The sequence below is a fragment of the Danio aesculapii genome, chromosome 2, assembly GCF_903798145.1.
Source record: "Danio aesculapii chromosome 2, fDanAes4.1, whole genome shotgun sequence".
Classification (NCBI taxonomy): domain Eukaryota; kingdom Metazoa; phylum Chordata; class Actinopteri; order Cypriniformes; family Danionidae; genus Danio; species Danio aesculapii.
The window spans coordinates 13756123-13769356 of NC_079436.1; the positions used below are offsets into that span (position 1 = coordinate 13756123).

General features: G+C 33.7%; 1 protein-coding gene across 5 annotated transcripts in view; it reads right to left on the bottom strand.

Moving 5' to 3' along the window:
* ptprfb (protein tyrosine phosphatase receptor type Fb) overlaps positions 1-13234 on the bottom strand; it is a 370826-nt gene that overhangs the window by 253211 nt on the left and 104381 nt on the right. For 4 of the 5 annotated variants that reach the window (XM_056473264.1, XM_056473255.1, XM_056473246.1 and 1 more), the window contains exon 1: positions 438-787. The exons of the other annotated variant lie outside the window; for it this stretch is intronic. The gene's annotated coding sequence lies outside the window, so the exon portion shown is untranslated. Of the gene's footprint in view, positions 1-437; positions 788-13234 lie in introns of those variants that run through there. 5 annotated transcript variants of the gene reach the window in all.

A 13234-nucleotide genomic window follows, 5' to 3' on the forward strand; every position in this document is an offset into this window, starting at 1 on the left:
CTGGAAAAACGGGTTGTTTGGCCTCAGACTTCATGTGGTCTCACAGCGGGGTCTCTCACGTTATATCAGTGGTAGCTAAGGGACACTCGACGGCTTTCTATTCAAAGGCTCCTGAAAAAAAAGGAGCCTAAAGGAGGGCTCTCACCAGACGGGGCAATTTGCCAAAGAGGTAGCCAATAGAACCAAAGTAAAAGCATTGTTTTTGGTTTAGCAAGTGACAATAAAAGGACAAAAGAGACTCTGGAAGGAGCTGAAGAAACTCTCCGCAATAGTGAAGCAAAGTTGAGGTAAAACTGAAAGGATTACATGCTAACTTTAGGCAAGTAAATGTAAAAAAAACGGCTAGAGAAGTAAAAAGTCAAGTACTTTTCATTTATCCAAGAAAAAAAAGAGCACAACACAACTTGTAGATCACAGAAAGTGTTTGATAAACTTACCCATAACAAAGTGAAATAAAAAAAATATCCACTCAAAAATAAATTTATTAAAATGTGAGGAAAGAGTAATCCTTTTGCTTAAATCCCCAATGTTTTCTTCGTCTTCGTCTTAACTGTTATTCCCAAAAGTGACTGCCACAATATTCAAATTCCTGTAATATCCAGGTGGGAAGATCCTTGTTAATGGAACAGACAAAACAGAGCTTTTTTTATCTCCTTAAATTCAATCCAGCTGACGCCAAACAAGTCTTTATCCAAAGTTTGTAAAAGTCCACTTGTTTGAGTTGATTGTGGAGAGAGTTGATTGCAGTCCTTCCTCAGGGAAGCGTCTTCACACTGTGAGCTTGAGTGGGCGTCATTGTGGGTGGAGCAAGTGTGATGTCACACGGAGCAGGGCTTGCAAGTGCTCTCCTGATAAATGGACTGGAGGATACTCACCTGTGAGCAAAGGTTGTGCAAACCCTGTACGTGCTTGCCTGTGTGTTCTCTGACTCATTCGGAACCTCGCTGGGAGGTAAATGTTAATGATTAATCACGCTATGAGGAATCGTGATTTGATATAATGTCATGTGGTGGGGATTTGAATATAAAATGGTGTGTATGTTAGTGAATGTTTTGTTTTTGTAAAAAAAAAAAAAAAAGGGGGTATGCACTTCACTGCTTTAAAGAAAGAAAGAACAAGTAAACAGATCAAAAACAAAGGGTTATGTAATGAAAGAATTATTATATAGCAAATTATTCATACCCCTGGCAAATTCTGATTTTCAGTTTCTTTTATTCAACCAGCAAGTATTGTTTTAATAATAAATGACACAGGCTTCCTCCAAAAGATAATAAGACGATGTATAAGAGGCATCATTGTGGGAAAAAAAAGTTGTCAGCTTTTATTTTTTAATTTATTATTTTAGTCATAATTTGCCAGGGGTATGAATAATTTCGGGATTGACTACATACAAAAGAACAAACAACCAACCAAAAGATCAATTAAAAAACATTTAAAACTAATTATCTTATATCTATATTTAATATACTGGAAGAAAGTACTAAGCACAAATATGTGGATACATAATTAGACAAATGAAGGAAATAAACAGTGAGCAAAAGAAAACAACAAAGAACTGCAAGCAGACACAAAGAAAAGTTGAAATGAAATTGAATGAAAAATGAATAGGTAATGAACTAGAAAAAAAAATAAATAAAAAACTAAAAGAGCAAAAAAATTAAATATAAATATTGAACAACATAAGGCAAAAACAAAGAGGGAAAAAATGAGAAGAAAATAAAATAATTAAAAGAAAAAAGCTACTAAAAACTTCATACAATCAAATAAAACTACAGAAAAAAATCAATAATTGAAAAAAATAAGTCAATATTTAGATAATTTGTATGGCCATTAAAAATGTAATTTTTGAAACATTTACTATAATATATATATATATTTAATATATATACATCTGCCACTTATTTGATTCACAGAACAACTATGAAAAGCCTATCATATCCACCAAATTTTCTCAAAATCATTACAGGAAGTGTGGAAAGCTAAAAAATGAAAGTCTTACGCGAACAGATAAATGGCAAACCAATTCCTTGAAACGTCTACCAGATATTACCACACGTGTTTACAAGAACCAGCTAAATGAATTGGAAAATTCCCTGACATTTCAGAAAAACTAGAAAAAAACAAGAAAAAAGCTATTAAAACTTCATAAAATCAAATGAAAATAATAATAAAATATTATAAAATAAATAATTGAACAGAAGTGTAACAAAAACAAATAAAAAGTGAGCAAAAGACGAAAGAAAGAAAGAAAGAAAGAAAGAAAGAAAAGAAAAGAAATAAAAACAAACTAAAACTAAAAACTTCAAACAATCAAACCAAAAATAAAGAAAAATGTTTTCAATAATTGAAAAACGTAAGTCAATAATTAAACAGAAGTGGAAGAAAAATAAATAAAAAATTACCAAAAGGGGAAAAAACGAGAAGAAAATGAAAAATAAAGAAGACAATCTATAATTGGAAAAAATAAGTCAATAATTGAACAGAAGTGTAACAAAAAAATAAAAAAGAGCAAAAGGAAAGAAAGAAAGAAAGAAAGAAAGAAAGAAAGAAAGAAAGAAAGAAAGAAAGAAAGAAAGAAAGAAAGAAAGAAAGAAAGAAAGAAAGAAAGAAAGAAAAGCTCAAAACAAAAAAAGTAAATAACCAATTGAAACAAAAAATACTGACCGAAGGAAAAAGAAAAAAACGCTATACCAAAAAAGTGCAAACAAACAAAAGTCCTAAAAAAAATGTTGCTTACACTATTAGTGAAAGAATAAAGCATTAAACCTATTTGTTTGTAGGACAGAAGAGTCTTCTAGACAAGCTACGCAGTGACTCCCACACAGATTTCCCTTTAATGTCCTAATCTGACACAGTGATGCTTATTAGATTACAGAGAGGCTCAGCGGAGCAGTGCTAATGCAGTGCTAAAATGCCATATACAAATGATGAAACACATGAGAAACATCCTATACACTCTATTGAATTTACCACATAATGTCTACAAATGACACAGAGGCTGGGCGACAAAGATTCATTATCCATCATTATTAAGACTAGGTGATAATATTCAAACTCTATATCACGGTCTATTTTTCTTATTCGACATACCGCTTTTTATTTCCCAGATAATTATACAGATGCATAACAATCAATTTGTGCATGTGAATGTAATATGGACTTGACACAACCAATAAAAACATTTCCAATGATCCAACTGTGGCCTGCTTACAAGCAAGCTGCTAGACTCTCTTAGCTGTGAATAACTAACCAACAGTTGACCCAAAAACTCAATTTCTGTCAACATTTACCCAGTTACGTAATCACAAACCTGTATGCCTTGTTTTCTTCTCAAGATATTTTGAAAAATGTTTTAACTGTTTTGGGCTTTTTATGACTTTGTATGCACAAAGTAACAACAGAACTAACATTTTTCAAAATATCTCCAAAATTAAATGGGTAGTTGACCTAAAAACAAAATGTCTATCATCAAACAAACAAAACAATCTAGCCATGGCTCACTGCAATCAGCCATTGCTAAATATCATCAAAAAATAACTTATGATATTGTATGGATAAAAATAACAACGAATACAAAGGCATAGTCAAACAAACATCTATCATCAAACAAAACAATAAAAAAAACATTATATATATATATATATATATATATATATATATATATATATATATATATATATATATATATATATATATATATATATATATATATATATATATATATATATATATATATATATAAATTAATAAAAAAAATTATTAAAAAATGATTTTACATTTTGATCAATAAAGAAAAAATATTGTTATAACTATGATAAATAGGGTAAAATATTGGTTTGGTTGAAAAATAACTTTACATTTTGGTAGATTAGGGAAAATATAGGGATAATTATAAATTATGTGAAACAAAGATATAATTGACCCTAAAATGGCATTCCTGCTATTATTTACTTAAGTTGTACTTCAGATTAGTTCTTTCCAAAACATTTTCCAATTTTTTTCCCAAAACACCCTAAAAAACATATATTTTTATTATCTGGTAAAGGATAATAAAAATATCCTTCAGACCTTCACTGTACCTGTCAGAAAAAAAGGTACAGTGAAGGTACAATTTTGTTCCTAGAGGGAACCAAATACATAATTGTACCTTTAAAGGTCCCAAATTGGTCCTTAGGGTACAATTTTGTACCCAAATAGGCTATAAAGGTACAAACGTTCAGATTTAGGTTTGACACTTTTGTACCTTTTATAGCACATTTTATAGCACATACCGTAAAAGACCAATTTGGCACCTTTAAAGGTACAATTATATATTTTGTTTCTCTATAGGACCAGAATTGTACCCTGAGTTCATGATAAGATCAAGACACGCTATAATACTATATAATATTAATACTAAAGTACATAATTAAAAATATAAAGATAATAAATTGATTGAATTAAATGTTTTAATCATTTTATTTTTTTCATGTATTTAAGTTAAATTTTTCCTCAAAAAATATTTATAATAACTTAATGTATAATTGAATGTAATTTTAATCATTAAAAACGTAAATACTGATCTTTGCTAACAAATTGTTTAAGACCCTAAATGAGATTTAGAATAAGGAAGGACCATGCAGGTGATGATGTTGCTGTCTCTTTAAGAATTTGGCTTGTTGTTGAGACGTTGGTAGAGTTTGTTGCTGAGGCGGTCGATTATGCTGGCTGTTTACTCAGAACTTCGCACAATTTTCAAAGAAAAGTCTATTTTAGAGTCCCCGCTCTTTAACAAAAAACAACCTAGCCATTTTCACAAAATCTTTAAAAAAAATGACTTTTTTATTAAATGAAGAAAAAAAATTATATATATATATACCAGCTTTGCTAGACCTTGAAACAGCATTTCTGCCATCAAATAGACAAAACAACCTAGCCACGGTTTAAAGTATCAAAAAATAACTTTACATTTTGGTATATTAGGTAAAATATATGGATAATTATATTAAATTATGCAAAATAAAAGATATAGTTGACCCAAAAATTTTATTTCTGCCATTATTTACATATGTTGTACCAATGAGAAGTTTTTTTTCCCCCAAATACTCTCAAATAGGGCTGTATTTTCCAGTATTGGAAAAATCTGACATTTCAATATTTTCTTTTTCTGCAATATATATTGCAAAGTGAATATTATTTTTACAAGATGGCTTGAATAGCTCTATTTGGGGAAAAAAATCATTTATATTGATTGAGGTGATTTCAAAAGGGTGCGAATCATGTATAAAAAATAAAATAAACAAATCGTAAGCCAGAAAAATTACAATAGAGAAAAAAAAAGAAAAAAAAAACATGCTTTATGGTTTTCCAGAGAGACAAACAGTATTCAGGAACAGAAATTAAATAATAAAATGTCAAATTAAACTGTTTAGTCTTCACTGTACTAATAACTCAGTAAAATTATTCTTCATTAAAGTTACAAATGTACATTATAGTGCTGAATGCTTTACACTATTTTGAAATAATCAAAATGAGAAAGTTTCACTCTGTTATGCTTATACTTTGGAATAACTCCACAAATCTCATGCATTCTCAATTATTGATCAACTGTAATCCTAACTCAACATTGTATATCCTGCGATGTGAGTATTGCGGACACACATGATGCAATATCGATGCTGAAACGATATATTGTGCAACCCTACCCTCAAATATGTACATGTTTATAATGTGGTAAAGGATGGCACATAAAGGGATAGCTGACCCAAAAACTAATATTTGCTTGACATTATGTGCTTGCCCCTTACATTGTTCTCACTCAGCACAACTTTTGTTTTTCTTCTGTAAAACACAAAATAAGATATTTAGAAGAATGTTGCAACTGGTTTTCACTGACTTTCCTATACAAGAAATATCATTATATTTTGGCGTATGATGGAAACTAAGCGAAGAGCTGACATTAAACAAAATTGAAATTCGTGTTATCATTCCCTTGCCCTCATGTCATTTCAAACTTGCATGACTTCTTTTCTTCAGAGCAAAATAAAGTAAAAGTCTTTGTTTCTGTCATTGTTTACTCACACTCATCATTCCAAACCAGCATGACACACGCGCACACAAAAAAACATTCCTAGTCAGTCATTGTATTTTTTTTTTAAATATCTTCAAAACATTCAACGCCTGCAAACCATTAAAACAAACTGTATTCAAAATAATTCAAAACATCTTTAAGACAACTATTAAACTCAATCCCGAACACACTTCTCTCTTCTGCCTCTTGTCACATGAACAATATCTGGGGATGAGAAACCAGGACAAGACATCGCTGTGAGAGTTTGGGGCTCCTCAGGAGGAGAGACGTTGTGAACATTAGAGACGCTTTCTAGGGCATAATTACACTTATATCCACAATGGTCCCAACGCTGCAGTGCCCCTAGAGAAAACCCAGCCAAACTGTATCAACGTGGTTTCATCTATGCTGACGTATGAGGGAAAATCTGTTCCCACTCATCCTCTATGAGCGCTAAAATAAACCAGCTAGAGAACAAACCGCAGGGTGATCGAAGAACAGGGTTAAGAATGCATCGCCACACCTGTTGCCCTCCTGCCCCACTTTCTCCAGGGGCTTCCAGCCATCGCATGCCAAGATAAAAGAGCGACTAAAATAGCCTGCGGGCAACAGCCTGGCCCTGTGAGCCCTTTAATTTCAGTGGACGACCGTTTGAAACAGCTTTAGCTTTTACGATGTAGCCGTTAGCGCATGCGGAGAGCCCAGCGCAGCTGTCAATTACCTAATACCCGGCAGCGCCCCCCCCTGTAATTTAAATCAATTTACGTACACCTTAACCACAATTCCAGAGTTCAGATGAAGTACAAAAAACAGAGAAACACAATTCTGATTTCAAAGCGGACTCACATGGGACACGATTGTTGCTGGAGAAGGGATCACTGGAAAGCTTTGTGTGATAATAGTTCTGACCAACTGAAGTACTGAGCAATGAAACAAACCACACATTCATGTATCCAGAAATGAGCATTTTTCTGTAATTTGTGATTTATGTTTTCCTTTTTCCCCATTCATTTCTGCTTTTGAATTTCATTATGAGACTTTGACCTTTCTTCCAACAGCTTTTAACCTTGAAAAGTTTGAAAAAGTGACTTTTATTAATATTTTTAATGATTTAAAGTGATTTATTCCATGGTCTGTTGAAATTCTTGATTCTGATCGACTGGGGGGTGTGCATTATTTTCTTTGAAACGCACAGGTAGTTCCAGTCAGTTTTGATCACAGTTTGAAATGTTTATAAATGTTTAAAATTACCGTAGCAACTCGTATGTGCTGCAGAAGAAACCGATGAGGACTGTTAATGGCGGATGGGAATCCGCAAAATTAGGAAAATACTCATAAATTATGCCACAAAATCAAGTTTTAAGAGTTTTTCTAGAGAGGATATAGTTATTTTAGTCAAATCGGCAGTTTAAGTATAAGGATAGCGCGTGTTTAAAAATGTTGGAAGCTCCAGGCGGTCAGCGGCAGCTCCGCGAATGGCTCCACCCGAGCAAAGCTTTATATCAGCCAGACCATCTTAGGACCTGCCGCTGGATCTAATCTCTTGCATCTCTGTTGTTAAAACGTGATATTTAATCTTTTGTGTATCTAACGGTCAGTCTTTGGACTTTTTAACCTATTATTTGTTCTCAGGTCTATTTTTTGGCAGATCGCAGAGATAAGTTTCATAGGTAATTTATGACCATAAGTAATGTAATATTACACTTATCCTGCGTGTTTGGCTGATTGTTTTTGTTTTAAAGATGATAAAGCAGAATGTTATTCTACCTGTCCCGATATGTTTTTTCTGTTGCTAAATTTCCCTACATATGAAATGGGCTTTGGCTGCTTTCTCTTTAATGCTTATGTGCCCTTCAACTGACGTTTCATGAGATACAGCTTTGTGAATGTTTCATTTCATGATTAATAGAGTAATGTGTTTTTAATAACTGTAACATTATTCTCCTCAAAGCAACAATCGCAATTTTTTTGTTCGATAAATTCTATGATATCAATTTGCCTAGCCTAATAATTTAATTAGAAAGAGGCATAATTACACATAGTTACATTATTTACTTAAGATGTTCAAAAATATTTTTAAATGGATTTTATAAAAACGGCATGTTAAAACTAAACAGAATAAAGTGTGAAGGCTTAAAGTTGGTTGGAAATAAAATAAATGATCTTTAATTTCATCAGCCAATGCATAAAGTAACATATTCCTAAAGCGTATTTAATTGACATGGTACTTTTAATAAGATTTGTATGTTGATTATATTATTATAAAATGTGAATCGCAGAAATTCTGCTATAGGTAGCCCAACTTTCACAGCATTAAAGGTAGGCTAATGTTAAGAGAAATCCAATATACATACAGATCCTCCCTCATCAGAGAACTGGTAGAAAGTAGACAAAAAAAAACACGTGACTGGAAACACACTCCAGGGGCCTTATGTACGAAGACTTGCGTTGAATTCATACTAAAACATTGCGTACACACAAAGCTGTAAATAGAATCCCACTCATATTCTCTTTGTGCATTTGAATTAACGTGAAACTGTGCACATGTGCTCAAGCGCAAAACCCCTCCCTGCTTGCTCTCCCTAATAAGTATGGTAATGACCTTACTTTGGCAAAACCAAATGAAAAAGCAATGGCAAAAGCAAGCAAAAAGAGAAACTTCACAGAATGTGAATTGGAGGTGCTCCTATCGGAGGTAGACCGGAGAAAAACGGTGTTATTAGCAAGTTTGTCCTCCAGAATTAATAACAAAAGAAAAAAAATAGAGAGGGAGAGTTTAGCTGACGCGGTTAATGCGGTGGGGTCTGAACATCGCACTGTGAGTGAATTAAAAAAGAATGGTCCGATGTAAAGGTGTTAAATTTTGTGGTATCTATTTAGGCTAAGTGCAAATAGCGCACCTCGTTGGAATGAGCTAGTTGAGTAAATCCTGCCCATCACCATTTGACAGAGACAACAGAACTAAAGAGAGCAGCAAACAGAAGCTTGAGTGGCGTAGTTAGTAAAGCGCATGGCAACATGTTTTGACACGATCGATCATGAACCTGGTTTGAATCCAGCGTCTGATGAACTCCTTTTTTTCCCCCACTACATATCAGATTTTGCCTACTCTTCATCAAGAGGAAGACAAGTAGGAATCATTAATAAGTGTGTGTATTATGTTAAGCGCATTTGAGCATCACATATTATTTGCACATTTATTAAATGGTAATGTCTCTGATTCACGTATGCAAATTCGTCTTTAGATGGCGCCTTTATTGCAATGTGCGTGCAGTCGATCGCTCCGATTACATTGGGAAAGCCGGCGATTGTTGCAAATTGCGCTTTAATCTTTGGCTGGTCAACTGTATGGTATGGAAACCTTATATACCTGCTAGACATGCGGATGATCGCGTCCCATACAGCTGCCAATGCACGGCTCAAAGATACTTTGTAGTGTGCAATTTAACACAGTTGCCTCTAGGAGTCGCCAATAGAAATAAAACAAACACACACAAGAAATGCACGTACGCCAGACATTTAGGTGGCGCAGACCAACGCACATTCTCACGTTAATTTCATCATTAGTAAAACAAACATGAGTGTGAAATCTGGCATACGCAACGTTTTTGTGCGTACACATCGTTGATACATGAGGCCCCAGGTGTGACTGGGAATGTCTAATTTGTCCATCTGTAATCGGATTGATGAAATCGCATTAATATTAGCAAACACGCTATTTTTAATATTATAAACAACACGCATGTGCGTGTGCTCTCGCTCTCTCCACATGTCTGCCTGTCTGCCTGTCAGCCTGTCACAGAGGATTCAGTGGAGGGACTAGAAAATCTAACATGTCAAAACCGACAAAAATTCAGACAAACATTGCGCTGCAAAGAGCAAAAATATTTTAAGCTGATGCCTACCTTGGCAAATGACCATGGAATAAGCGGGATAATCAACGGTTTGCCGTGTGCTAAAGGATTTTAATGCACTTCGCAGAAGTGACCACACTCCATTGCGCATCGTGTGGTCCTTCGCCTCCACGTTGTGCATTAAAATCCTATAACGCACGGCAAGCCATTGATTTTCCCTTACATACTGCATGGTTTCCGCTACATTCATTCTTCCATGGTGGAACAGCTACAGCTTCTCATTCAAAACCTTCAGTTGTTGCTGTTTTTTTTAAAGCGGGATATAATCGCACCAAAATGTTTTAAAATGTAAGTGAATTATAACAGAGATAACGTTTTTGTAATCGTAGTAGCGCTTTACGTTATTCGTTTAACCCTTTAAGGTTACAGTTACTGACTGACTGGGCTGCGCAATGCGTGAGGCCAGCAAAAACAATGTAACTTTCAGTTACGATTTTACTTCAGGAAGCATCAATGCCATTCTGTAGGTCTATTGGAGACATTCATGAATATTCCTAGCAAATCGAATAAATGTTGGAGACATACTCATTACATAAATCACATCTGTGCTTGAGCAGCATATATTTGAGGGCGTGTATGAAGTTTTGTGCATGAACAGAGTAAATCTGCGTGTAAGCAAAGAAAGAAAGAAAGAAAGAAAGAAAGAAAGAAAGAAAGAAAGAAAGAAAGAAAGAAAGAAAGAAGGAAAGAAAGGAGAGCACAATAGCTAAATAAGAACAATGGTATGGGGTAAAATTACACATTTATTTTCCTCACATTGTTAGCTTAGCATAATGCTAACATCTACTTAAAGTGACCGTCAAGAGAGTCTGCCACACAGTTCTTAATAAAAAATGAAACCCTAGAAAGTATAACAAATACTTCACTTTAATTGCAAAGGGTTATCTTAACTTATATATGTATGTGCTATGCTTTGTTTTTAGAGCACCATGCTGTTAGCTTAATGCAAATGCCAAAGTCTTCTAAAATCAATAGTGAGTCATGTGTGTTGTTTAAAGCTGCACACAGTTGTTAATTTTACCTCATCTGTGTGTGACAATCCTATCAGCTTAGAAACATGCTAATATCATACTGAATGACAACTACCCTATTCCCCAAATCTTAGGTCACATGGGAGACATTTGCTATGTTCAAAAACCAGTTACCTAATCTTAATACATTTTTATGAAGGTATTACTTGTATATTTTGTAGGAGGTAAGAACAAAGGATCCACTATGACAAGATCAGTCAAAATAATAACCTTTCAATGTAAGACAATGTTAACAGTCACTTTAGCATCATAAAATACTATAAAAAGTATCAATAAAAATTGAAGTTGAAGTAGAAATGTTTTTTTTTACCTAATTTCATTTTAGATGCATTTCAAATCCACAGTGACACGCATTTTATTGTCAAACGGCTCATACTGCCAGACATCAATAGGAAGCTTTATAAAATACTAAAATGTATCAATAGAAATTGATCAGTTTAAGTGAAAACGGCTTATTTAGTCATTATTTCTGTATATTGTGGACTTTATTTACTTCAGAGCACCTCACAGTTGGCCAAGCAAGATGGAAACATACATATTATTATATTATTTAATAATGTGATGCATTATTAATCATTTTAAAGCTTCATACTGTTAGCTTAACGACATGCAAATGTCAAACTCCACTTAAATCATTCATGAGTCTGCAGTATAGAGCCCTACTTGGTTTGTTTTTACCTCATAACTTTTTTTACCTGTTTTAAATGCATTTGAATTCATTCTAGAGCATCACACTTTTAACTTAACATGCTAATGTCATTTTATTTGTAATTTTTATAAGCAATTGTATTAATTTTACAGCACCATCATGTTAGCAACATGCTAATGTCAGATTCTAATGAAATCATTTACTAGTTGTGTCTGCTATATATATATAGTAGCACTATTCATTATTAGTTTATTCATTATTTAACCTCATATGTGTGCATGCTGTCATTTTTAATTTATCATAGAGCATCACACTGATAGCTTAGCAACATGCTAATTTCAAACTCTAGTGAAATCAAGCTGTGTGTGTAGTGTGGAGTTGCTACACATGTAGAGTGTTTTAAACCAGTGGCATATAAAATGACATGATGTTTAGGATGAATATTTAATGTTTATCATGAAGTGAAAGCCGGCAGGCGGTACACTAGTCTCCGAAACAGTTGTGCAGCACTAAAGAGGGTGATGAAATCAAAAAAAGATGAAAGGAGTTGTTTTAAATGTGCTCATCATAGCCACATTTATAATAGATCATTATGCCTGGAAACACAGCACGAGTAGTATCTGTTGTAGCTGATTGTATATAGTTATGTTGTACACTGTAAATTATGATATAACAATGCCTAACAAAATTAGCATGTGCGTGTCCTGTTTATGCATGTAGAAAGTGTGTGAATGATGAAATCAAAGGCAATTGCAGGTCCTGTAATTTGCATTCGCGTGTACAGGAATATGCAATGTCTGCCAAATTTAAAATGGAAAAGCCAGTTTCATTTGACATTACATTTTTAATGTCCCAACAGGTATGACCCTGCTGTACTGAAAGAAAGGCAAGAGCAAAGCTTCAGTTAGCAATTCCACTTCCTTATCACCGCATTCCCACCCTGCCAAAACTCAAATGAAGGTGCAAGGCGGTCAATTGGTGCTTGTGGGTGGAAATTATATATATATTTTTTTTTTCTCTGAAGTGACAGTCCAGAATAATTTGCAATTTGTATTTTATAAATTATTATGTCTACTGCAGCAGCACCTTTAACAGAAGGCGATTGTATGTGCATTTTGTCAGTAAAGCCAGTTCTGTAATCAGAAGTAAATTTTAACATTTAAATGAAGTATTCATTTTCTATAACTTCTTTTATAACTTAAAATATCATTAAATAAAAACATGGCAAACTTAATATAAGTTAATCCTTTCATGGGTAAGTTCTAAACACTCCAGCTGACCCCCCTACTTGAGTTTTTTTTTTTTATGGTGACCATTATTAATGCCTCATTTCCACTGAGTGGTAAGGTTCAGTTTGGTATGGGTCAACTTTATCCACTTCATGTCTCCACTGCCAAAGGGTATCAAAGGTACTATTTTGGTAGGCGTAGTGTTTGACAGAAAGTTGCAGCCAACATCATTCTCGTTCGAGGAAATGTAAAAATAAAGCTATACGGGTCGTTTACATATCATACACAAAACAGATGCTTTATACACACAAATACTTGTTTATAAATGTTAATATCTAACCTTTAATAAACTAACCTTTCTA